Below are 23,661 nucleotides of genomic sequence, written 5' to 3' on the forward strand. Positions count from 1 at the left end.
TACCGCTATACCATCTAACTCGGAGAAACAGTCTCATGAGAAAGGTCTGTATGGCATGCGAGGTAAGACAGACATGGGACTTTATTTGGTAAACAACAAGTCCTTATGTGCTTCTTCACACAGAAATGTACCACAAGACCAGGCACTGTGTGAATGAATACTTCCCTACAACCTGTACCAACTTTCTCAGGTGGAACATACTGTAACGTGTACTAATGTCTGCTGAAAATAAATTAAAAGAAACCTGGCATTATGCACATAGGATTTCTTTGCTACGTTTTTTCCTATTGTGCCAAACTGTGACATCTGTGTACAGTTAGTCACCTAATTTTTTACAATCTCAGATGACAATATGGTAATAAAACTCCAATGTCAATATCGGCATTCAGTTGGTGGTTTAATTGCCAGAAGAACTTCTAAACCAAAGTAGCTGTCACTATCCAACTCACCCTGTGTTTCTTATTTCCTCCTTTTCGCCCTCCCACTGGCCGTCAATGACACAGTCAAATCCCGCAGCATACTCCAAAATTTATCATAGCCGGTGGTATTACAGTCACGGTTTAAAAACACACTGGCTCAGCCATGGCCCAGATTCCTGTAAGTACGCCTCTCTCAACCTAACGTGTCATGAAAACGAGCCAGCTGGCGTTAGTTGTCTGGTGTTGGTATGGTGCCCACCACTCACACACTGTCACACAGGCACTTTGTAGTCTGTAGAGTGGTACAAAACTCCAGTTTGGCATTAATCTGTCACTTTAACTAGCTGGCCTCTCAGCGACACCCAACTCCAACAATCGGCCAGTGTTTCCAATTAATTAAATGGACCCACAATGCTGTTTGAGGTCCTCTTCCTTCCTTTTTGAGTTATCATTATCAAACTGTTATCATGCCATACTTAATACTGCTCGTTTAATACAGATACCTGAATAAAGAGGCACTGGTTTTTGACCAGTTCCCTGACATCAACAAGCAGGTGCCAACAGACACACATTGTGAGTTTGGTACTGATGGGGAATGAATTACCATTTTACTACTCCCTGCAAGTCTTTTTAAGAGAGAAATGAACATGCAAATTGCCTTTCACCATGATCGATGCTATGACTTGCACTGCCACCGCCTTCCCCTGGCCTGTAAGGACTCATCAGATTATGTGAAATAAATGGTAACCTTCCAGGACAACCTCCAGGAACTACACTTGTACCTCCAACACAGTGCAACCCGGACGGCAGTAATAAGAGCAGCAACTACAACACTGGGACTGAGACTTGAAGGTTAGTGGTAATATTTACAGCAACCTGATGCCAACACTAGCATCTCTCTAATGTTTGGTTCTCAACACGATTGAGACCTTCAGACACATCAAGGATGCAGGTGAGGATCCACTCCCTGGGTTTTTCCTGTCTAGACTCTACTCAGATCCTGATTACTCCCTTGGACCTGAAGCCTTCATCATCCATCATGAGGAGGAAAGGAACAATGGGGGGCAGGGTGACCTGCCACGGAAGGAGCAGTGGAAGATTTGCGAGACATCAAAATGTTTTTTTTGTTTGTTTTTCTCAGATTGGAATATGAAAGTTGTTGGGTCTTAGATTGATGGTGTTTGTTGGTTTGAGGTTCTTTAGTTTCAAATAATCTGAGGCACTCTTCCAATGAATTCAAATGCCTTCATTCAAAAGGCATGTTAAAACATGACTTCGGCCAACATGGCTCCGTAGGGGGACTCGTGCATACAATGCCAAACTCATGGTTAGCATTGCGGTTTTCACTCAAGTCTAAGAGTGCCTTAGACTCTCTGCTGTATGAAAAGTTTCAGGGTTTTATTTTTCTTTTCTGCTAATTGTAGGTCGACAGTCCTTAGATCAGTGGCCTGATACCACCTAGAAAATATCACAGGAGTCATGTAGAGCTGCAATAGTTAGATTGAGTAGTTGACAATTAATATAATATATTGAGGATATTAAAAGTTTAGCAATTAAATCTCTGCCTTTCTGCTGCACCACTGACTAGCAGGTCACAGTGTGGGGTGGAGGGGATGGTGAGAACCTACACATTAGGCTGTCCCAGTGAAGCCAATTGCTGCCAAGTGAAAAAAGGTGGCAGGTAATCTCATGTTTAATAGAGTTGACAATCAATCTGCAGCGGTACCCGGGCTAACGACTGGAATATAGGTGACAGGGATTGAAGTGCTCAAGGAAGTGGATATAAGAAACGTAAAGAAAACTGGAGGATAAAAAACATTTAAATTTTTTTTTTTCTTATATCTTCAATATGGGTACTTTTTAATAGAAAAGGTTAGGAGTGCATTTTTCTTGTCTCACCAGCATACCTCTCTAACAGGGTCGCCTTTATTCCCAGGCTGGCACACAGAATAGTTTGATGCTGGTCATATGATGAGGCGAAGGAAGAATAACCCCTTTCCACGAGGTCATTTCACAGTACTTATAGAAGGCAGATACTCTTATCAAAATATTTGTTATCATAACAGATATTATGGAGGTATTTCTTTTAACGCCATCAGTGGTTCTTTCATCACTGCAATCTTATAAAAATGTACAAAACTTCAAAATGCATAGCTGAAACCATCAGCCAGTTTCTCTTCCACTGCCCTCCGGATGTAAAAACCTGCTGGTTTCCATTCAAGCAATCTAATTAGAGATCATTTTCACAAATGAGATACAACCTAAGCACAATTAGTTGCAATTAAGTGGCTGGTTGCAGGATCTTAATTGAATTTCTCACATCAGTAGCTGCAAAGTATTGTATACACAAAACATTAGTATTAAGGGTGCTTGAAATTTCTTAACATCAATTCAACATGTCAAACGGAAATAAATGGATTTTGTAGAGTCAACGTACTCTGCACTTTCCCACACAAAAACTTTGAAATTGTGCATGTTACCTTCTTCAGTGCTCACATGCCACACAGAACATTTTTCTTAAAATCTGCAATGCTAAATCTAAAGAGACAGGAGGCACCACTAGAGTGTAAATAACAACAGACAGAAGATTTATTATGTCACTGCACTGGAACAACCAATCTCTGGGTAGTGGGTTCAAATGGCAACAAGGTATTGGAGGACTTAGACGTCACATGATCTAAAAACGCTTCCTATGCACAACTCGTAAAAAACGATGATTGATGTGCCGCTCACATCTGCGCCTGACAACCAAGTTTCCGATTTCACATCGTCCCTAAAATGACCAACACACACACACACATAAAATGCAGCTTGCTCAACAGCCTGGGCCGAGAACATCCAAGGATACTTTATAGTTTTGTTGCAGTACATTGACTTTTACAACCCTGATTCTCATTTCACACTGCTCTTCTTTCAAGGACAGCATTAATGACCCTGTCCTCAGTCTGTCTGAAGAAAACAGATACAAAATTTCATAACAAGTGCAACAACAGGCAGACTGTTAGCTAATCTTAAAAAAGAAAAGATGCAAGATTCTCCAAATATTACATCACTGAGCAAAGCTTGAAATTGTTTTTGAATTATCAAGAGAGAATAATTAGCAACAGGATTACAAATACCAAGCTGGATTCATGCCTCTGATGTAGTAATCAAATTATAGTTAACCCTTCATCATCTTGTCACCACAAACACTATATAGATTTGCCGTGCTCAACATTATCAAGCGTGGTTAGGAATTCATTACATGCCTGAAGTTATCATATTCACATCATGTCACTGGTATCTTGTGATATTAGACAACAGTGGGAAGGTTTGAACTGGAAATTGCTTTCATAGGTCACAAAATATAAATGTGTCTATCAACCAAGTAGTTGAGCAGTGCAGCCATTACAGTATCAAGAGTCAAAATATTCAAATTCTCTATTCTCTAATGTCGTGATAGCAATCAGTCTAGGATAGACGAAGACAACAAAAGCAAAGCAATAGGGCTCTACAAACAATTATTTTTTATTATTGATTAATCTGCCATTTGTTGTTCTGTTTTTTTGTCAAATTTTCACAAAGCCCAGGGCAACATCTTAAAATTGTCTGTGTCCAACGAGTGGTCAGAATTGCATCAATATTCAGTTTACAATGATATTAAACACAGAAAAGCATAAACTACTCACATTTGGAAAGCTAGAATCAGAGATTGTTAAGCATTTTTTCTTAGTTTAATTGGTTGTCAAATTGGTTGGCAATTAATCTTCTGGAAATCAATTGGTTGTTTCAGCTCAGTTCTTAGCAAATAAAATCCCATCTTCAAAATCAATGATCATGCTTTTATGACAGCAATTTTATTAATAAAGGAGTCACAATTCCGATCTTAAAGTCATACAGCTTTACAATCCAGCTTTACCATTAGGAATGCACATTATAAACTACATATACTGACAATTCCCAAATCAGCTTAAGGCAAAGTGCGCATTACAGTCTGCATTGTAATTATATTCATATTTTCAATGAACAGCAGAAAATCATGCATCTACACCTGCTAGCACAAGTTAACAATCACTAATCTAATCACATTTTGGGTCAGCTTTTGAATAAAAGTAGGAGACGTATTGTCGATGTGACTTATAGTATTTGCAGCCAATCACCCTGGCAGCAAATGCTACGTTACCGAAGCATTTAACTTCCTATCACATGCACACACTGTGGTTTGGTGGGAAGCCGATCTCACAGTCAGCAGCCGTCCCTTCAAACAGCTTGTCCACACAGGCCTTTAATGTCAGCCAATGGCTTTTCATGAGTGGCCAAATTAAATCCTATTGACAGAAAAATAAATAAATAAAGATAAAACGACTCCTAAATTCGAAAGCTCATTTCAGGGAACAGAAGGACCCCGACAGGAGGCCAAATACACGTTCACCTCATCACTTCTGCATGGACAGAGGCATTTGTGTATTTCAGAGACAAACCAGGCAGCCTAGGTAACACTGTTGGGGTCTTAATGCTCTGATTGAGTAAGAAACAGAGACCAATATAATTAACTCAAACAAACTTCTAATAACACTGATTGGACCTTTATATTCTGGCAAAATGGGGTCTGAAAACCAATCAAAACAGAAAACCTACTGTAGCTTGGCACATGTTGCTGTTGTCACTCAGGCCTCTGCAAATTCGTTAAACATCAAGAGATGACATTAAATTGATATTTCATTTTCATTGAAATTTCAAACCCCTAATGAAAATGTTATCACTTCAAACAAGACATTTAACTTTTTTTTTTTAGTGGAAAAAGCGGCACAACCTGTAGACATCAAGTCGGCCAACTGGAGTAGTTTTACTTTGAACAATTACATTTAATCTTCATTGTCCACTTTGAACAGGAAGCATTGTGGCACCGACACCATTGCAAAACATCAGATCTTTTTGAGGAAGCACAAGCAAGTCAATAAAAACAGGGTGCAGCTTCACTCCAAACAATACCAGCTTCCACTCGATCACATCTAATGAATTCTCTACCTGTGCTCTCTGCTTGTTACTAAGCCCAAACAATCTATGTGTAGTGTATGATTTATACCTAAGCAACTTCCAGACAAACAGGCGAGAGCGTCATGCTTTTGTAAAACTGGGATGTAATCATGCTAACAAAAATAATGACAGGAAAACAATAGCAGAGACAGGAAAAGGGTCTTTCGTGGGACACTAATTAGAGCAGCCTCAGGGTAAATCCTGGGAGAAAACTCTGGAAAGAAAAAAATCTTTCATGCCAAACGACGGAGGGAGCATAAAAGGTCTCCAAATCCATTGTCTTCACCCTGACCCGCCCCTTTGCGCTGTAATCATTTCCCGCCACTGGAACAAAGCCCATCTCCAGCTGCCTGTCTTTTTAGTTGGTTCAAGTGGCTGATGATGAACTGGCAACTCCACTTATCTCCATGACTATAATACAGTCAGCACTGATAGGTTTAAATGAGTGAGACGAGAGGGATCATGAGTCAGTTTAGCCTAATCTTATCTTCCAGAAATGGTAATTGTTTTATTTTGCCAGCGTCAGCACCAGTCACCACAGGCAACATATGGGAAAACTTAGCTCCCACTCTTATAAAACAGATGTTCCTGTGCCCCAGGGGTGGGTCGATGCTGCTGTCCCATCAGCTGTCGAGTCGAAAACAAAGCCACCATTCTGGTGTGCTCTTCTCCTTGTTTCAGGGTCAGCAGAGTCATAAATAGCACAGACACGTGTGAGATGGAACCAAGCCAGGAAAACACTTACTCACTCTTAGACAGACAGATCTCTCATCATTGAGAGGAGTTATAGTAATGTAACAAGACTACAACAAAAATATCCCCTGAAACCATTAAAATATGATGCAACCTTCATGACAAAAGTAAGCAACAGCCCATCACAGGTATTGTCATTGTAAAAAAGTCACTACTCAGGACCACAAGCACATTTAACCCTTTCATTTGGAAGACATTTAAATAATTGTTTAAATAATATCATTTAAAAAATGTCTTTGGATCTCTGTCATTCTGAGATATGGCATCATAAATTAAAAATGGTGGAGGGAAGACGAGACACACCGAGTACCTCTGGAATAATGGTTGAATCTTCTTATGTTTAGAAAACCAGACAGATAAAACAAAAAAAAACACCAGTGCGGTGATTAAAAAATGTTTGGTTACAGATTTCTGGGCTCTTGTACGACGGAGCCCCATATTAAACAGCAATATTAAATGTCTTCAGATTTTAGCTAAATATAGTTCAATAGGCAGAATCTAGTAGGGTAGACTGATTATCTGGGCCAATATTCAGCATTATCCTATTATCGGTATCAGAGAATTTTCTGTCAGAGTGCGGATAAAATACACCAATTTAAAAATGGTAACACATTTTTAAATAGCTCTGATGCAGCATCCTCTCTCACAATGTCCTGCCCACAACACTTTCTGATTGGTAACGCGTCATAATTAATAGCCTATAAACAATAAAATAATCTGAATCTGCAAAGTAACTAAATTCATCAAATACATGTAGTAGTTAGGAAGCATAAATAAAGTGAAAATGAAAATACTCAAGTAAAGTACCTCAAAATTATACATAGGTTTGTTTCATCACTGGTTGTTCAAAATGTTGACAAAGATTTTTATTTTTACTGCAGATGAATAATGGACCCAAATATCAGTTTTCAGTCTCCCTGATAACTAATGATCAGTACTGGCCCTGAAAAAGCCATATCTGTCGACCCCGAGGAAAATACCCTTTGGTGCATAGCGTCCACTGCGTTGGATAGATGAATTTTGACTCACAGAAAAAAAGATGTCCGAGAAAATGTTACTAACATCCGTATAAAATTATTTCTCACACGTTTTTAAACCAGTTTACAGTGATTCCTGGACATTGGTCTATATACAGTGGATGCATTTCTTCTTCAAAATAAGATACATCTATTTTTAAGTTATTAGCATGATTTTACACTTGTTTTTAGTAGAAAAAAAGCAAAAACAATTATTACATTGTGAATACGTGAAATATTAATGCTCGAAAGGATCAAAGTCACTAAAATAGTTTTATAGTGACCCACATACACATATTTGGCACAGATTCACCTTGCAGCAGGAATGTTTGTGCCCCCTCTTAAAACCACACATCCGTTTTGAGTCATCACCATATCAACATAATAATAAAACTTTCACCAGTCTTTTCTTAACTTTCTCTCCTGTCACGTCATGTGGTACAGACAGTGTCTCCCCCATGTGCTGCCAGTGAAGTTTCATTAAAGCTGCCAGTGAAGCACGTGTTTTCCCCTCAGTCATGATGAGCCACATGAGTTTTTCAATGCTTGTTCTATATTTAATGACTTATAACGTTAACCATTCATGAAGAGCCGACTGGTTTATCCCCATCCTAAAATCTGGCATAAAGTCCAACGTTTAGGACTCTACTTTTAAACACATTATCACAGATATTATCCCATATTTTGATAACATTAGAATTAAATAAAATGAGGCAAAATGTGAGGATGTCAACCAGTCAATACAACCAGAATTTTCAGTCTCCATTTTCTTCGTTTAAGCGGCTTTCTGTCCACAACACTGTCGCTAACTGTGACCTCCAGTCTGCTAGCTTACACAGTCCCATCACCGCTATCTACCCGACCTGACGAACCACGTTTGACGTTGGCGGTAAATTTAATCTAGTCAACAAAGGAGGCATGCTTGCTGGAGTCCGGCATCAAAACACCGGTACCCTCGTCTTCATACGTGTCTCCCGGGAACAGTTTAAGACGTTAAAACGAGCCGCAGACCCGTAAAAAATGAGCTAAATCACCGCACAACATCCGAAAGAAGGCAGAATTACAGCTAAAAAGAGAGTTAACCGTTAACCGTTAACGTTGTTTAATCAGCAAACTGAGCTTTAACCGTCGGTTTTAAAGCAAAAACTCACTCGCACAGCTGCCATTTGTCACAGATAAAGGTGATAACAGACTGACAGTGACGCTGAGTGAGTTAATAAAGCACGCTGTGATGTCCTACCTGGTCATTAAGTCTGTGAAGTCGTGTTGTCTGATCCAGTCTGTCTCCTCAGAGCTCAAGCGACCAGCTCCAGCCTGAGCTGCCTTCAGGGGATCCTTGTAAAAGACACAATCCAGCCGCGCAAGCGAAAATAGCACAAATATCTGTGCACGTTTTTAGCCAAAAAAAAATTGGAAAAAAATAAACACATGGATCGTGTTTAAAAACTCACGAATCGTGAATTCAATAAAATATTTATTTTACAGATAATCATTAACTTTCCCTTTATTGCATTATGCTATCTAGCAGATAGCGTCAAAACTAGAATATATTAGTGAGACAAAACACAATAAGCAGCATTTATTAAGTATAAGTAACTGACATTATATACATACTACATATGCGGTGGACAGATTTGTTTTCTGGTGATTAAGCTGCCCTGAACTCGCAGTTGTAGAACTTCCGATTGTGTTGAAACCTATCACCACTCGTCACTAGAAAAAGGGAGGGAGACTTCATGGAGGGCCTATTTTGTGTGGGGCGACATTAAATGTCATCTGCTACCCATGACTGTCTGCCAACGCTCTGTCTGTTTTTGTGGTTATGAATAATCTCATTATTGAGATTATCTCTGAGGATGTGGCACATCAGATATGCAGGAAGCACCAGATCAGTTATTATCATTCAGTCAATCAGTAATCACCAACTGGCACCAGACGACAACAACTATTATTAACATTATTTTGTATGTTTCTTATTTGAGCTGTTAGAGGCCCACTGAACGCCACTGGGGTGAATGGTGTGTATAAAACCGTCTAAAATGACTAAGGATTGCCACAAATCATTCCTGATCACACATTCGCAGACGAAAACATTCAACATGTAGGATTTCTCAATTGTTAGTCGACATTTCTTGATTTTTTAACTAATTCTGCTTGAAAAGGTGATGGGGACAAAAATGGTCATTTCAAAAAGTTGTGGGGACATGTCCTCAGTGTCCCCAATGTAAATGACAACTATGATAAAGGTCATACTGATGGAAAGTTCAATTAAGTTTCATTGTCGACAAACAACCTAAAAAACCTATAATGGCTCCCTACTACTCATCCGGCGTAATCCAAGCCCGTAAATCCCAAATCAAACAGTTGAGCTCGTACATAGATGATGTGCGTGAAACAGCTCTGAGCTTAGCAGCTACGATGAAGATTGTGATGTGGATTTCAATGTGAAAAAGGGTGTAGATAACATCTCAAGGCTACGGGAGACTTGGATTACACTAGAGAAGCTCTATTGAGCCATTTTATGTTTGTTTTTGGTTGTTTATTTACATTTTAAAACAAGTCCCCATTTACTTCAGCTCCTTAGGAGGATGCTGCAACGCTGTTTTACTGTGAAGCTCAAGAAACTACAAAACTTCATCCAACTCTCCATCACCTGGCATGAGGGTGAGTAATGATTGATTTTTCCTTTTAGGATGAACTTATCCTTTAACACACGATAATAACATGGCAAAATATCTGACAGAAATCACCTTCATATCCTCTAACAGTACATACCATATCACAAAGTCCTGTGCAGTGATAATAATCTGTCTTTTATTAAGCAGACACATTTGCTGGCTGCTTGACTCGTGTTGTTGGTGGGACACACCTACAGAAAAGGAAACTGCTGCAATCCATTTGCTGATATGAGTTGAACTGCACAGCACATTTCTGCTCTTTTTAGAGCAAGGTAACACAAAAGCACCACGATTAAAAACACTCTTGGTGCGGCTGTTTTTGCCAAATCCCCAAAGTTACACGACAATAAGTGATGAACAGAGCCGTGACCTCATGCAATCCCTGCACTACTCAGACTTAACCACAGTGTTTTCCTAAATGCAAAGACAGCATACGTATTCCTGAAGGTCAGTGCTGACTGTGTTCAACAGTCGGAAGACAAAACAACACAATAATAAGAAGGACAGGGTGTGCCTGAGTTAAACTTGCCAAAGTGTAATGAAAGCAAAGAGTTTTCCATGAACAAAAAGCAATTAGAAATATTGTTTTATTGTAATTTAAATGACTGACCTCAGAAATTAATTGATGCTATTATGTAGCACAATGTCTGCTGTATATCTGTCTAAAAAAAACATATTACAATCCTCTCTTCGACTGACTTTCGAGTACAGCTTGTTTTCTTAAGTGTCTGTGAGAAGTGACACTAACGTATAATTTCATCATAACACTTGGGCCTGTCTGAACCGCCGTGCCGAGGCGTTGTTTACAGTCTGTTTTTGTGCTGCATTTGAGTCTGGACACACTAAGAGTTGGTCTCTTCTGTTTGCTCATATAGTCGTGGTAGGTACGCAGTCATCCACACCCTGTCTCCCCCCTGTCTAAAAAAAGCCTGCTGTGGTTATGGACAGAAAGCATGTGTGAAGAAGCCGCTAGTCTGGCTGTTTCCTCAGCGAGGAGGAGCTGAGGACTGAGGGACGCCTGTCTCTCTCTGCTGGTGTGAAGACACAAAACTACACTTTATTTCAGTGGTCATATCAGTTCGCATACAAATCTCTTTATATCCTGTAGCTGAATATGTCTCTCTCTCTCTCTCTCTCTCTCTCTCTCTCCACTCGCTGCGTTCCTCTGAGGCTTGTTTACTGGCTTGTGTAGCCAAAGGGGAAAATCAGTCAGAAGCCTCTCAGTGCAGCCTTGACTGGATTTTTCCATGCTGAATGAAAATAGAAGAGGGAAAGTGGCGAAACAGAAACAAGAAAAGAGAGAGTATGGTTTCTACCAGACTGAATGGAAAGACACTGTACATTCATGGAAATGAAAAATTTGAATGGAAATGAGAAGAATCCCAAAAGATGCGTGCAGATAATAAAGAGCAAAAAACAACTGCCAAAACAGCCTCAACTGTCGCGCGACAGGTGCACTGAGGTTGTTGAGGCCACCAACTGATTTCTATGAGGCACCTGTGTGACAATATATCTGCAAGGCTGGCATTAACATACGCCTTCAGTGACCACTGACTGATCAGATCTCACTGTTCTGCTCTACAGCAATGAAAATCAACAAGTACATCAATGGAGTAACGGACACAACGTTCATTACACCAAGAAAGAAATATCTTCATGTATAACATTTGTCGAATTAAAAAGAAGGCCAAAGTAATTCAACATTTTTTGCAGATGGTGTTTCACAAAGTTCATAAAGTTTCTCCAAATTCAACAACCAAATTCAACAAAAGTCTGGGGACTTTCTCCATGGGAGACAAAGAAGTTGTCTATATTGGTGGTATTTGTAAAATTTGACATCAATAAAAATCTTCTTCTTTCGTGAATTTATTGTAAGTGATGAAATCGGTTGAAAACGTGTGTTCAAGCAGCTGCACTTTAAACACAGAAGCAGACGGGCTGGTACAGTCGTACCACGACAAATTGACACTTTTTACAATGGAAGAAAAAAATGTATGCATTGTACTTAATGCTGAATTAACAAGAGAACATGATTGATTATGAATTTGTCATAGCAAAGTTTCACAAATTTATAAAGTTTCTCCTAACTCAACAGCTCATAAAATGTAATGATTTTTAAAGGGAGTCTGGGCACCGTCTCCATGGGTGTTAAAGAAGTTGCCGATGTTGGTTATTGTTTACTGTATTTCTAAAATTTGGCATGTTTACTGACATTAGAATATTATCTTCTTTCATAGATTTAGTGTAAATTATCAAACTGTGTTCAAGCAGCTGCATTTTAGACAGAGAAGCAGACAGGCTGGTACAGTGGTGCTGTGATAAACTGATACCTTTTACAAGGAAAGAAACATATTAATGTATTGAATTTAATGCCAAATTTACAAGAGGGCATGATTAATGTTGAAATTGTCATTGCAAAGTTTCTTAAGTTTCTCCTCACTCAGCAACTCATAAAATCACGCAATTTGTAAGGGAGTCTGGGGATTTTGCTGTAAGTTGAAACGGACGGTGAATCCATTCTTCTGGTTGTAGTGGCTTCTTCTTGTTGCTCAATGAGGTCAATGAACGTTCCTTTTTGTTGCGCGGTTGTAGATATTTCTATTGTCAGATGAAGATCTTATGTCATCAACTCCTTCACTTCCTGCTGACCCCGGACAGTTCCCTCTCATGCCATTTTTAGAACAGATGTTTATGAGCAAATAAACATCACACATGTCTAATTCAAGAATATCCTGTGAAGTTTGTGGCATAAGAGGCGAGTGTAGGGAGAGGAGGAGGCCATGCCATGAATGGGCTGGAAGTGGCTTTCTGACCACATACTGAGATTTAAGAGGACAGAGGTAGAAAAAGGAATTCCAATGGATGGCCTCTTCAACCCCTAAACGGCTCAGGAGACACAGAGAGAGTGAAGTAAATCTCGTTTGGGATTAAGAATTTGGAGGCCTGGCTCCGTTTTGTGAGGATTAAGGCTCGGGTTGAAGCGATGGAGACAGGCAAACAAAGAAAAAGTCCTCAGGGAGGTCGATGAGAGTAAAATCCCTCCTCATCTTTACCTTCGTAGCCCCTTCTTCAAATTCCCAACAGAGTGTGAGAGGTCTGCAAGGTTCACACACGAGTATGAAATCCCTGTCACGATGGATGATCCACAAATCCACAAAACATTCCTCTCAATCCAGTGGTGCATTTAGGGACAAGAGTTAAGAATCAGACAGCCCATTATGGGATTCACGGCGTTAGTTGGAGTCCAGCAACTTCAAAATTGGCTTTAGTCCCGAAATTCTGCATTTGTGGTCTGCAACCACATTCTTGTCTGCAACCATGGAAATCACCTCAACTCCTCCAACATAGACTTTTATTTGTCGAGTTCACCCCTTCAATCTTTACAACCCTCATTTATCAGCATTTTGGCATGTGCTTAATGTCGACAAGGGATTAGATTTTGGATGCAAAGTTATCTAAAAAATGAAGCAACCTTGCAAAACACATTTTAAATTTATTAGCCTATAATCTGTAGCTGAAATGTTTATGGCTCTTTGGATTGGAGATGCATCCCTCACTGCTCTGCAAACAAAAAGCCCGATAACATCTTTTATGTTAACCCTATTTATCGTTAAACTAATTATGTACTTCAGCTGAGAGAAGTGTAAACAGACTTTGAAGCAAAGTTTGAGTTCGCATAAATCATTTCTTTCACTCTTCTTCTGCTCATTAAATTTAGGAATTATTCAACATTCACAGCTCAGATTCTGCTCAGTGTACGAGGACGACTGTGTGAGCGTGCATTCCTTTCATTTCTGCCTTCCCGAGCTGTTATGCTTGAATTGAACATGTGTATTGACAGCGCTGTCCTGATGACAGGGCTGGTGTTAAAGGTTAAATCCACACTTACTCACGTGGGCAGAAAGCTGCTTCTGTCTATAGGGGTTGAAACTTTGGCCGCATCTCAACCAGTGATGTCACAAGGGGTTATTTTTCATCATTAATTAGGAATTTAAGGTCTCAGATAGTTCATTTAACTTCTCTGTGGCAATTTGAAACTCACTGTTGAATCACAAGTGTCTATTCTGTCATTCCTAATTAGATACTCAGAGTATGTGTAACCCTCGTGTGTGCAGAACAAAGCTATGTTCAAATACGGACTTATTACATCCGTCAAGGAGGTTTTGTTCTCACCCGTGTCCGCTTGTTGGTTTGTTGGTTTGTCAGCAGGATTACACAAAAAATACCGGACGGATATCCACAAAACCTGGATGGAGGATGGATCTCGGGCCAGAATAGACCCCATTAACTTTCCAGATAAAAGGACAGATCCAATTGCGAATAGGGATGTCGCGATATTGACGATAATTGTGATTGTCCAGTGAAAATGTTCGGTTGTGCAGTTCTTTTGTTTACACTTTTATTTCTTACAGTTAAGGTTACAGACTCTCTGTCCACCTCCCTACACTTGTACTTTGAGGATAAATTATTTGCCAAAAAAGAGAAAAAACACAGTAAACAAAATTAAAGATAGATTTGATTGCTAGAATTATTTTTTTTTAAATAGATATCGCAATAATATCTTGAAATCTGATATTGTGACGACCCTAATTGCGAGATAAGGCGTTTTTCTACATTTTCATTAATTTCTCAGGGAGTAATAAGTGGATCTAAATGAAATAAATCATGCAATTTTTGGTGGCTGGTATCTATGAGTGAGCACAATTCCATTTCTTTCTTTTTTATCGACTTATTGTTCTTCCAAAACACATTTTCTTGTTGTTCACTCAAAAGAAAAAGCAGCAACTTAAAGTTTTGAGGATCATTTTTACCTTATTATTTCGTTATTGGCCTGAAATTATTTCCAAAGCCTTTGCGGTACACTGAAAAGGGAAAAAAGGTGATAACTTGTTACGATAAGCTGCTGGAAAACAGGTTTAGACCTACAAAATTGCCCAAGATCATAATGATAGCCCTGCAGAAACAGATTGTGAAAAATGCCAGCAGCCTTAACTTGTGAATGAACAATTACAGAGGAATTCATTTGTTTCTTGAGCAGTTAAACATTAAATTTTGCTAAATGTTCCTGGTTGTTATGCTGTTATCAGTCATGGTACAGTCTGTACCAGCATGTGGTGTTCAGGGAGTTTAGGGGTGTGTCAGCTCATTCCTCTGCTGTACATATGAAGCATGCACATATCAAATTCACCATTCAGCGTACAGTGTGTGTGTGAGTATGTGAACGAAAGTGTGTGTGCGTGCAATCAGATAAGTTTTGTTTGTGTATGTATGTCCCTGTATACATAACATCATCTGTTAAATCAATTCAGGAAATCTGAATTCCCTGCTGACAGACTCAGCTGTTAAAATACTTCTGCTCCTCTGTGTAAATTCAGCTCCTGAACATCTAAAGATCTTGTCTTTTCTTTATTGATTTTTCACTCTGTGTAAATCTGTTAAAAGATAATCCACATCAGTCCTCATCCGGGTCCATCCTTTTATCTTATCTGAGCCTGTCAGCCATCCTGTTATCCTTCCCTGACGAGGAAAATCATCAAACAGAGTTAACTGAGGGCAAGGTCTCAGTTTTTTTAAAGATTTTGGAGCCCTGCCATTACCATGTTTTCTATGGCGTGGTTATGTCCATTTGACATCCTGTTTGCCCATCTGAAATCCATTACTCAATTGTTCTCTCTTTACTCCTGCGTGAGACGGCACCGCTGATATTTTCCAGTCTTGCGATTAAACCTCGACTGTTTGCGGGCCGCTCCTCTTGTTTGCTTGACTCTTCTGATCCTGGGGGCCATCTGTTAAAGCCATCAGATCCACAAAGACAATACTCACGGTTATTATTGTAGAAGGAGACGTTTATGAAAAGAAAAATAATTAAGTGATTAATACAATGATGTTAACAACTCTTCTTGATGTTAGAGGTCAATTATCCTATGGAAGGTGGCTGATAGTTATCAGCACTTTTAAATGGACTGTTCTTAAGTAGCTCCGATGAAAACTGTCCTGAGTGACCTGTCGCAGCCCAATTTAAATTTTGTATTTTTAATTAATGTGAACACCTCAAGTCATCTCAAGACACATCTCGAGGGGAAAATATCAGCATATCGCTAGATTAACTGATTTCTCATCTTTCTTTTTCATTCCTCTGACTGTTTTTATCTGTTATTATTTATCTTATCGTCCTTTATTTGATTTCATTCTTTTACTATTATTCTTGTTCTTCATTTTCTGTGATCTCACCTGCTTTGTGGCTTTTATTCCTTTTACCTGTAATGACTCATATTGTCTTTTTATGTTTTTATATTTTCTGTTCGGCCTTCTTGTTTTAACTCACCTTAGAGGAGGCTTCCTTGTGTTTGGCTCGACTGTTGAGTGTTTATTCTGTATTATTGTCTTCTTGAGTTTCCTGCTTTTGCTTGTTTGTCAAAACTCTGTTTTTAAAGGTGCTGTATAAATAAAGTTTAATATTGTTATTATAGAGCAGACAAGAGGTTATATTTCTTGTCGTTTGGGTGGACTAACTCGTATCAGTAACTTTACGATGAAGGTGCGCTCACACATTTTTCGTCCATGTGCATTATTCAAACCTAATTCTGTTCCAAAAGTATTTTCAGCAGCTGTAACCGGATCGCTCAGCTGCATGTGGTTCGCATGATACTGACAGGGTTGAGATGCATCTGCCACATGCATGTCCCAACAACTGTGTGTGAAACCTGTCACAGATCAGAGACGGGTTAAACTCTACGTTTCTACTGACTGAGATCCAACAGTAACATTATATGATCCCTATTAGAGACATTTGGATTCTTAAAGACAAAAGATGACAAGCTGATTTAAAGTCAAATGATGGTTTTATAGTTTTCACTGTGCTGTATTTACTGTGTCGCTGCATGGCTGCAACGTCATTATACAACACAATGAAATGTGAAACCTTACTTTACACATGGAAACCTGACAGTGGTTGGTATTTACAGAAGGTTTTAAATGAAGAAGAATGTTGTAAGGCCTCAAGGTTACACAACACATAGCCTCCTGTAGATTTAGGTGTAAAAAGCTTTCTTAGAAATGAAATCTCGGCTAACTCCTTCAATTTTACACATTAAAGTGTAACAGGTCTTGGTGTGAACTAGTATAAAACCTTGTGCGGCTCCAGAAGAAGCTGCATGGAATCTGAAAAATCACCTCCAGTGATGTCACTCAGTGGCAAAGATGCATTGTGGGTAATGTAGGCGCTAGATGAAAAACAGTCCACTGGCATTGCACTCCTCTAACAATGTAGGCCTAATTGTTTGGAAACAAATGATCAGAATCGATACATGCCATGGTTTTGTTCAAACTTGTAAGTGCACCTGGTTGTTGCGATGTCGTTCAGCGCACGTTGGTTTTGATCGACTTCATGATCAACAACAAGTTTCCTCCACACCTGCTTTTATGACAACTGAATCGTGGGTGAATGTTAACGAAACAGAAAGGTGAGGCAGGCCAGTGTGTGTCATTAAGGTGATCTAATGTTGACTAAGTCTTAAGCGTTTCTGAGGAAAGATTCTTCCCCCGAGTTCATTCATCAGCCATTCTGTGGAAAACTTTATCAGATTACATGCAGCTTTGTCTGGAGCCACTAAAGGCTTTATTCTACTTATTTAACATATGCAGTAGTACTCCGCAAGACCTAAACACACTTTAATGTGTAAAATTGGTGGAGCTACCCTTTAAGACTGAGCTCTGGCAAATGATTAACATTATCAGTCAATATGTTTCTGATTATGTTTCAAATATAATAAGAAGTTACAAGTTACCAGAAGTGATATCTTAGCATTTTTACAATTTACCATCAAAAAAAAAAGAAAAGCAGACAAATCTTTAATCTAAGAGGCTATAAGTTGTCTTTAACCACGTCAGCGTCCAGCTGCACTCTCATGTTTCTGAGCACTGAGCAGGTCTACCAGCTCAGCTGACCAAACTTTGTGGAAGTTAAATTGTGGTTGTCTAGAAAATGAAGCCGTCTAGTCAAAACAACACAGACCTCAAAAACAGGCCACGTCTCTGTATGCATGTTCTTGTACCAAGAAAATGTACCAAGATTCAGTCACAAGACTTGAGAGTAATTTCCTCTCTGGGATGTAAAGTAGCTTAGCAAGCAGACTCCACATCAAACAACAAGTGCAGCAATATCTGCAGACCTGAATCAGACAAACACACACATCTTACCTTTTCATGACTGAAAAGTTTTATAAGGGCAGTGACTCCTGCATATCTTACCATTTTTTTCATTGTCCTCCTACTCAGTTGGCTTCTGCTCACAAAACATAAATCTCAATATCAAAATTATCCCTGACCAGTGACTTCTTTTTTTGGAAATCCATCCCACAGTCTCACTCAGCAGAATATAGTCACAATTTTAGCCTCATTCTTGCTTTTATCCTCTTCCAGCCTGTTCTTTCAGCTGCATCCTGACCTGTTTTAACCTTGTTCCTGCCGCGCCCAAACACCTGACTGCCTCGCCCACCTGCTCACCTGTTCCCACTTACTACATAATCCCCTACACATACTGGCGCATTTGCACCTGTTCCTAGTCAGTTAGGCTGTGTTAGAGACTGGATGGGAATTCACATCTGCCTGCCTTGTGTCTTGGACCTCTTCCTGCTTAAGTTTCTTTCTTTCTTTGCCTGCCAGATGTCCTCCTCTCTTTTGACTCTGAGTAAAGACATTTTTCTATCAATATATACTTATTCTTTTGGGTAAATAGTAAAAGGCAACACCACAAACCTCTGTCAACAAGTCCCCCATTTGTCAACCCTAATTTTGGCTCCATTCAGCAGCAAACTTCTGCACATCGCACTCAGATCACAGGCCAGTAAAGCTAAAATATCTTCAATATCAGACAAGACGAGCTCCAAACCTCTGTAGCACCATGAATAATCATCGACAGGAGGATGAACAAAACGTATCAAATCTCGCATGAGCTTTGACTTGTGACAAAAATGTGACCACAGTTCCAGAACCGGGAATTATCCATGATTTTTTCCACGAGGCTGATGTTCAGTACCAGTGGTGGAAACAGTGTGAACTCTGAGTGGAGAGGAGGAAAGTGAGGGTGAAGGTCAGGGTGGAGAATTCATGGACATCTAGCACGTAAGACTTTCCTGCATGAGACCAGAGTTTGTGTCAGTTAACGTTTGCCTTTTCCTCCTTCATAAACAGCCTTTTTTTAAAAAATGTATCTGTAACCACAATCTTTCCCTGAACTTAACGATACTGTATGCTCGAACAGACATTGTAGAAAACAAGAATCTTCACCCTTCTGTTTGAACCACCACTGTTGTAAATACAAATCCCAGGTCTGTAACAATCTGTCAGATGTAATGTAGTAACTACTAAACAAAACGCATTACGTCATAACAATGTTATGTGTTGAAAACGTGTATGTTGAAGTAAACATGTATGTAACGCTGTGATCCTACCCTCTCACTGAAGTTGCCTAGTGCAGAAACAAGTGATAGAGACAGAGACACCAGACACCGTACCATCAACACGATTTTAAAGCCGTTATCTTTAGGTTAAAAAAGAGTTACATAATGTTAATTAATCGTTTTGTCTATAAAATCAATTTCCCAGAGCCCAAAGTAACGTCTCCAAATTGTCCAACAGACCAAAAGCCAAAGACTCTTCATTTACTATCATATCTGTCAAAGAAAAGCAGCAAATCCTCACATTTAAGAGGCTGGAAACAGCAAATGTTTTACACGTTTACTGGAAAAATTATCAATTGTTGCTCTAAAATTGTGTTAAAACTCCAATAACAGAAATCCCATTAGACTTATTTGGGATTTGAAGCGCTTACATAGAGAATCTGAAAATCTCTTTAAGCGCAAAAGCTGTGATGTCACGCTCAAAAGAGTTTCTCATAAAATATGAAAAAGTCATTAAATGTCACAAACTGACATCAGGCTTAAACTGTGGCACTGAACTGAGAAGAATAATGAAATCGAATGTAGAGGAATAATCCAACATCGACGTTCTGGTCTGTCGAGGTTACATGCTCTGAATCTGGGCCAATCAGGACCAAATGGCAGTGACCCAGAACCACCACATTCCCACAGAAGCAGATACACAGTAACACGCTTGTATGACTCCTACAAAATACATGCAGGCAGAATCAGGAGACCTTTTCCGTTATCTGTGAAAGAGTCAAATTGTTCCTCTTGAATATGAGGTTGAACTATCAGTCAGAGCCTCTTTGTTCACACACGATGGTATGATGTCATCGAGGATTAGCTGCGCTGCTCCTAAAACGCTCTGCGCTTCATTATGTGTTCACTCTGAAGCAGTGCATGGATAAAGGAAAAGCCGCTGGCAACAATGACAATGTTGGGATGTTATTTCAAAGTTTAAAATGGCAAACACATGTGCACATGTTTGAGATTATTCTGAGGAGTTTCCCTGAGCCAACACGGGGACGTCGTGTAATGTTCCTCACCCGAACATATTCTTTTATTGTGAAATATTCAGTATACATTTTTGCCAGTGTGCTGAATAAAAACCTGCGTGAAAAAGTGCTGATGAAAGCCAAACTGACCCTAATTTGCCTCCTCCAAGTGCAACAAACTGATAAGTGTGTGTGTGTATATAAGATGCTTTACTCAAAATGTAAAAACAAACCGAAGATTATTTACTCATGGAGAGTTAATGAGACCACATTCCAACGTGTTTAAACTAAACTGAACTGCAGCAAGAATTATTTTCTGAACAAATATGCTCAAAGTATGTTACTTCAGGGATTTTTTCTTTCAGACTACAGGAGCTCTCCCGATCTAACCATCCCTTTCTCTGCCCTTCCCTCAGTCTTTGACTCCTCAGGTCATTTTACATAGGAGAGAACAAGATACTGCAGATAATCAACACGGCTGGAAGGACCACACACACATATGCAGGCAACACATACAAAATATAAGTGCTGAAAACATCAGTCAATTCATAGTCGACTGACCAAGAAGCAATTTGAAACAATTTTAATAACTCATAAATTGTCTAGCCAAGAAGAAATGTTTTGCAATGTGCATGTCTGAAAACCACGGATGTGTTGAAACTTAATGTTTTATGTTGAAACTCGACCTTTCTTCTTGTTCATTTTTCAGTTTTAATGTTGTGACAACGCTGCGCTTAAGATCTTTTTAGGTTTAGGCACAAAAACCTCTTTAGGTCAGGGTTAGGGAAAGATCATGTTTTTGGCCGCCACAAACACGACAGGAGATGTTTCCACGTCTTGTCAAAAATATCCAGTTTTTGTTGCAACAAGCTTAGGAAATTATCCCGAGGTATCCTTAGAAATATCCATTGGTGCATGCTTACATATGAAACACAGGCAGTGCCAGTGGTCACTGGCTTGGCAACGTTTCTCGCTTATTAATGGTTTGCAGAAACGTTAAGAGACTGAGACTGATGGGAACGTTATCAGTCTTTTGTAAGACATTTCAGTCTGGACGAACGTGGTAGACCGACCACCTCTACCATCCATAGAGCCAACATGAGGCACAGCTTCTTTTTCCAGTTTCTAAAACGTGAAGATTTTCTACTTTTCTGTTTTATATCATCAAGGTTTGGACTCCTGGCCAGACAGAAGCAATCCGAAGACGTCTTGTTGAGCTTGAGGAAACTTTTTCATTATTGGGGATTTATAGACTAAACAATTCATTAAATAACTGAAATACTAATCACCAGATACATGGACAGTCTGCTGTTGTCTGCCGCCCTGCTCTTGCTTTGCCCTCAGTAAATCTCCCTGATTCATCAATAATGATGACCTTGTGTGCTGGAGGGCGTCTGGCTATAAACACAATGACGCCTTTGACGCTCCAATTTTCTGGTCACCTGGTTTCCCTCTATCATGTTACCCCACTGCATACTGATGAGCTGCAACCCTGCGACTGAACTTTCTAATTATAGTCAGTTAGTCGTCACAGGACACGAGAGAGAGATCAGGTGATTGTGAGAGGAGCAAACAGGGATGGTACAGCTGTTTTATTGTTAACAAGGAGGTGACGGCTGATTGCAAAGCTGGTACTGTCTCACTTTATCGGGAGGCACGACTGCGTTTAACTTCTAGCCTGTGAAGTCAGTTAGGAGTTATTTCTATGCACTTATGCTACTCGAGAAGATGAATGATTCTGCAGATAAAGGCCAGTTTACTAATAGCAGGGAGAACAACTCAACCCGTGAAACAGTTGGAGGTTTGTCAAGTCTGACGATGTCATCAGGGTTATACGGGTTTGGGCTTGAAACGTGTAAGTACCCGTGAACACGAACTGGAGGTTTGGAGACTGAAAGACATGGACATCCACCTGGCAGTGAGGGCCTAATGAAAAGATGCTATTATTAGATGCATTATGGGAAATGTAGGCCAAAATATCACAGCCTTTGCTGCTTCGATTTTGATCCCTCTTTTTTAAATCTCTGTCTTGTGAGTCCCTCGTCATTATAAATGTGCAAACTAATTGCTAAAGCACCCTTCAACTGTTTTGTCGCTCAGATGTCTGAAAACTTGCATATTTTGTCGAAACAAAAGTTCAAACACAAATGAGTTTAGCTTATAATGTCATGAAAGAGAGGAAACGATGCAAATCTGTGTACTGCAAAAGCTTGTACCTACAACTGCTTGACATTTCATTCTGATATAAAAACATGATCAGGCAATCCTATAGATGAAACGTGCCTTGTCTTGCCTCGCCTCGAGGGTGCAGGTGCGATGTATGCAGTCAGACACTTATGCACACAAAGTATTTTTTAAACAAAAAAAAAAACATTTACTCAAACTAGCAAATTAGATTGTGTACAAAAGACACAAGGGCTTGCTATATTCATGTCTACTTCACCTTCCAGTAATGGTGCGCGTCCACGGGATCTGTCTTTTCTATGCTTCCCATTCATTGACTTTGAAAGCAGCCATGCAAAGCATTCTGGTAGTGTTGGGTTTAGAGAGACGGGATGTTGTGTTGCCCTCACCTTAATTACATAAATAAGGAAGTCTTGATTTCAATCAACTACTTTCGGAATATATGAGAAAGTTTCCAAAACGAGCCGCCACGTTGGTCCGATTTGAAATCTGGGAGTAGACAGCCCATAAGTGGTGTTCGTCCAATCAGGTGTTGCCTGTAATTGTTTGCATGGTTGGGGGAGGATGTTGCTTGTGTTGTCAAGCATACTTGAAGCGTTGCGACCCCCCGAATCCAAAAACGCCCCTGTGGACACATACCATAGGCCTTTAAATACATCAGCCTCGACAAATTTCCAGTCAAAGCATGATCTTTTCCTAACCCTAACTGGGTGTTTTTTGTGCCTTAACCTAACCAGAGCATCAGCACAGCGTTGTTACAACTTGAAGTTGCAGAAACATTCACTCCCAGCATTCATCCAGGCGCTGGGTCGTCTGAACATCTTGACCTTTCTCCTCTTTACGTGCCCGACGCTGCTGGCTGCATGTGAAAACTGACATCAACGGAGCGGCTTATCACCGTGAGAATAGCAGCTTTCTGAAAGCCACAGGACGGCTGATAAGCCAACAGCTTCACCAGTTATGAAACACGCTCCACCAACATTGCATCAAGCACACCGAGGAGGGAGGGCTCTGAAATGTGTGTGAAAACACAAGTGTGTACATGCTCCAGTAGTGGTTTTTAGCTCAGTGGGGTCTATTCTCGGAGCTCTTTCAAGATGCCCCCCGCCGCTTGAGTGTGTGTGAGTGTGTGTGTGAGGAGGATCTATATTCTCACACTGTCACCTGCTGTGATGGTT

The 23,661-nt window shown here is 39.8% G+C and overlaps 1 protein-coding gene across 2 annotated transcripts in view; it reads right to left on the minus strand.

Annotated features, from left to right (window-relative positions):
• Positions 1-23,661, minus strand: part of LOC311270626 (equilibrative nucleoside transporter 1-like) — a 40,190-nt gene that overhangs the window by 15,835 nt on the left and 694 nt on the right. Inside the window, exon 1 of one of the 2 annotated variants that reach the window (XM_084375636.1) lies at positions 8,445-8,601. The exons of the other annotated variant lie outside the window; for it this stretch is intronic. The gene's annotated coding sequence lies outside the window, so the exon portion shown is untranslated. Of the gene's footprint in view, positions 1-8,444; positions 8,602-23,661 lie in introns of those variants that run through there. 2 annotated transcript variants of the gene reach the window in all.

Source organism: Pagrus pagrus, assembly GCF_965226575.1.
Source record: "Pagrus pagrus genome assembly, chromosome: 15".
Taxonomy (NCBI): Eukaryota; Metazoa; Chordata; class Actinopteri; order Spariformes; family Sparidae; genus Pagrus; species Pagrus pagrus.